Genomic DNA, 4,863 nt, shown 5'->3' with positions numbered 1-4,863 from the left:
CACCAATTGACTTCATAATCCATCGCTACCGGGAGTATCCAGAAGCAAAAGTTTGATTTTGGTTGCCGAGGCAACAGCTGCAGGGGCGGCTCCAGATCTTGTCAATTTTTTTTTTGGGTGGGGGGGCTGACGGTGGGGATTGTTATATTAATGAACATTAAGTAAACGTTAAAGTTACACCAGCACGTGTAATTTGACATAACAGGAATGAAGAGAAAGAAGATGTCATTTTAAAGTTTTCTTCCATGGAGAAAATTAAAGTCTCCATTATTGCTGTAATTATTAATACTCATTTGGGATAAATTATTTTACCTCTGCCGCATACAAATGCGGTTAAAAAATAAATTATTCTTGCAAACTTGCCCCATTCTCCACTCTACCACCTGAATTACAAGCAGCAGTTGAGTTGGATGGGAACACTGCAGGAGAGAGAGTGAGCCCGATAAACGACCTGAATAGTTCGACCTGAATTAGGCCGGACACCTAGCTCTCTCTCCTAGCCTTTGAATGGTTGGCGGTAGAGGTGGGTGGATTGATTCTAATATCGATAATATCGATACCAGCACTGGTATTGACAGTGAACGATCTGTGTGTAAAAAGATTGATACTCAAGCTTTTTTTTCTCTCCTGCACACACTGACTGCTGCGCATGCAGATTCATCAAAGTCTACTCTCTATCTGTAAGAGCAGCGCTACGCTGTGTCGCACAACAGGGAGCAGTGCACCCTCCCCCTCTGGTCTTTTGTTGTTGCGCCGTCACGTGGCTCAGCAGCGCCAGCCAACAGCCATGCAGGTAGGCTCAGCCTGGCCCACCCACTCAGCGCTCTCCTCAAGTCAGCCCTCTACCTCAGGAGATTTTAAGTTGTGTTGAGTGATATTTTTTTAAACAAAAATGTTGATTGTGATAATAAAGTATTTTGTTGTCACGTACAATGTTTGGCAAAATTCTATCCTAGGTCTTTTGGATCTATGAAGCTTAATCATATCAGCATCGGTATCGGCGATACTGGGCCTGTATTTACTTGGTATCAGATCAATACAAAATTCCCGGTATCGCCCACCTTTAGTTGGCGGTCGAGATGCTGACGTCAGCGTTGGTCAGAAGTTACTGTAAAGCGTGTGTTGGTTTTTACAAATAAATGTGTATTTGTAAATATGTCCTTTTTTCCATTTGTAAAAAAAAAAAAAAAAAAAAAGGCATTCGCAAAACTGAAAATTCTGTTTAAATGTGATTCAGCCCAACGAATCACGACTGTGTGAGTTGGATGCCATTTACACTCGCATCCAGTAGATGGCAGTGCTTTATGCATTTTGGGTCAAAACCCATAGAACACTGCCATCTACTGGATTGGGAGTGCAAGATATATTGATGGGCTCTACACGCACGTAGTTAGGTATACACACGCAATTGCCCGCAATCATGCACATGCACACACCTACCCACACTATGAAGTCTATATTGATTTTTACCAAGTGCGTTGAATTTTACAATCAAATGAACGGGTTATTGTATTAGAAACTTTTAAAGAGGTCAAGAATTTAGATTTAACACCCCAGCTCTGAAACGCATGTGCAGCCAACATACGTACCTCATCATCACATCAGACAGCAGGGGAGGAGCTGTCTAATTCATGGCAGTGCTGAAATTACTATAAAATCATTTTTCTTGCAGTCAAGCGTGCACCCCTACGTGATAAATCTTAAGGCAAGAAGAGATGATAAAATGAAGCCTATAGTATGACAAGACAGAAGATTTTTTTTTTACACTTTATTTAAAGATCTTCCGACCAAACACCTTAATTAAATGCATTTATACAAGCACTATGTTAATTAATCCTCATCATTAAGCAAGCTAGCTAACGTATTTGGCTAACATCCTAAATCTAGCTGAGTAGCATTTAAGAAGGGGCTGCAAGTACACTGACTGGCCCGATGCAGCTAACTGTACTCTTCCATGTGACCGACTGAGCTGGCAGCTGATGCACCTTCCTGGTGGTTTCATCTGATGCTGAATTAGTGGTGCTAGAGCTAGTACATACTGTTCTTTAAGTTGCATAGTGAATTGTGAGAGACAATGGCCAAACTATTCAAGTCAGTGGACCCTCCTGAGCCTGGAACATCAGATACACAGTGCCTGACCACAGACTGGAATAAATGTGTTGTGTCAGGAAGACAGAGATACTGAAATGTCCAGCTAATTCAACATATGGCAGAGATGGGCAAGATACAAGACCATAGCTGAACTTCTTGTATCAGAAGCTACCAGGGCCTGTTGTGCACTCCTCTGCTGTGGATGCTAGAAGGGATGCAGTGGAAAGTGCAAATGTTTCAAGGCAGAGCTTAAGTGCACTGCATGTTGCCACTGTGGTGGCTTGTGTTTTCGGAATTAATTTTGCATTTAGCTATAACTGTGACCTCTTTTTTGTCGTCACTTTGCCACTGCAGTTGTTTTCAGAGCCAGCGTTGCATTTCAGCATTCACTGTAACTGTGTGACCTCTTTCTTTGTTGTCATTAAAAAACATTAAACCAAATCAATAGACTTCATCCTCAGGGGGCCATGAATGTTTCCAGATAATTTGAAAAGAAAGCTCTCGAGTTAACGTGCTAATGTGAAAACTCTGCAGTGGCAGATGTGGCGGTCCATGAAAAACCATAACATGCCTCCCTGACTCATCGTTTGGGATATAAATAGTACCACTGCATTCCTCATCCAATGTAGGATTAGGCACCGCGATCAAGACCCTTGGTGGTGTAGAGCCTGAGCTACTAATAAAACAACAGCGCATGATGGCCATCTTGGAAAATGGCTGCCTCTGCGATGCCCCTATAGCCAAAAATTATCTTTAGGGTATGCGCGAACACTGTGCCAAATTTCATGCTTTTATCGTCAAAGTCACGATTCATACACATATCTGCTCCGTTATCTGTCCAAGGCACTGAGGAGACCTTTAATGGACACTGGCCCTGCACCCTAGGACACCGGGATGACCTCAGGACACTTTACCTATTTATAGTAGTAGTGTTGAGAATAATAGTAGTGCTATGTGACTAAAAAGATTAATCCAGGTTTTGAGTATATTTCTTATTGTTACATGGGAAACAAGGTACCAGTAGATTCTCACAAATCCAACAAGACCAAGCATTCATGATATGCACACTCTTAAGGCTATGAAATTGGGCTATTAGTAAAAAAAAAAGTAGAAAAGGGGGTGTTCATAATAATACTGTAGTAGCATCTGCTGTTGACGCTACAAACTCAAAGCTATTATGTTCAAACTGCTTTTTTAGCAATCCTGTGAATCACTAAACTAGTATTTAGTTGTACAACCACAGTTTTTCATGATTTCTTCACATCTGCGAGGCATTAATTTTGTTGGTTTGGAACCAAGATTTTGCTTGTTTACTAGTGTGTTTGGGGTCATTGTCTTGTTGAAACACCCATTTAAGGGCATGTCCTCTTCAAGTATTTTGACATATCCAAACTGATCCATGATACCTGGTATGCGATATATAGGCTCAACCACATAGTAGGAGAAACATGCCCATATCATGATGCTTGCACCACCATGCTTCACTGTCTTCACTGTGAATTGTGGCTTGAATTCAGAGTTTGTGGGTCATCTCACAAACTGTCTGCGGCCCTTGGACCCAAAAAGAACAATTTTACTCTCATCAGTCCACAAAATATTCCTCCATTTCTCTTTAGGCCAGTTGATGTGTTCTTTGGCAAATTGTAACCTCTTCTGCACATCTTTTATTTAACAGAGGGACTTTGCGGTTGATTCTTGCAAATAAATTAGCTTCACACAGGCGTCTTCTGTCACATCACTTACAGGTAACTCCAGACTGTCTTTGATCATCCTGGAGCTGATCAATGGGTGAGCCTTTGCCATTCTGGTTATTCTTCTATCCATTTTGATGGTTTTCCATTTTCTTCCACGTCTTTTTTTTTTTTGTCCATTTTAAAGCATTGGAGATCATTGTAGATGAACAGCCTATATTTTTTTGCACCTGCGTATAAGTTTTCCCCTCTCCAATCAACTTTTTAATCAAACTACGCTGTTCTTCTGAACAATGTCTTGAACGTCCCATTTTCCTCAGGCTTTCAAAGAGAAAAGCATGTTCAACAGGTGCTGGCTTCATCCTTAAATAGGGGACACCTGATTCACGCCTGTTTGTTACACAAAATTGAGGAACTCACTGACTGAATGCCACACAACTATTATTGTGAACACCCCCTTTTCTTTTTTTTTAACCAATAGCCTAATTTCATAGTCTTAAGAGTGTGCATATCATGAATGCTTGGTCTTGTTGGATTTGTGAGAATCTACTGGTACCTTGTTTCCCATGTAACAATAAGAAATATACTCAAAACCTGGATTAATCTTTTTAGTCACATAGCACTACTATTATTCTGAACACTACTATAAGACCTGGAAACAGAGACTAAACATCAAGATGGACTGTTTTTAATACAGCAACAGAATCTTGTTTTTGTTGTTTTTCTGTTTTTTATAATCTTTTGTAAAAACCTGGTAACTTAGAAGCAGTGGGTCACCCCCCACCACTGCCCCATGTCTGGTCTGCTTGAGGTTTCCTCCTCAAAAATGTCAGAGGTAGTGTTTCCTTACCATTGTCTCCTGTGTGTTTGCTCAGGGGGGTTGGTAAGGTTAGACCTGACCCACCATATAAATGTCATTTGGAATAATTAGAATATACAAGGTTCTCTTCTACTTACAACTTTGCTGTACTAATGCCATAAAACAAATCTAAATATCTACTGTTTAACTGTTTAAAATTTTACATGAAACAATACATCCTTCAAATAAAGGCCTTTGTAGTCATCAGAAAATAGAAATCAA

The sequence above is a fragment of the Thalassophryne amazonica genome, chromosome 9 (assembly GCF_902500255.1).
Source record: "Thalassophryne amazonica chromosome 9, fThaAma1.1, whole genome shotgun sequence".
Taxonomy (NCBI): Eukaryota; Metazoa; Chordata; class Actinopteri; order Batrachoidiformes; family Batrachoididae; genus Thalassophryne; species Thalassophryne amazonica.
The sequence above is the reverse complement of the archived record's forward strand: the minus strand, read 5'-3'. Positions refer to the sequence as shown.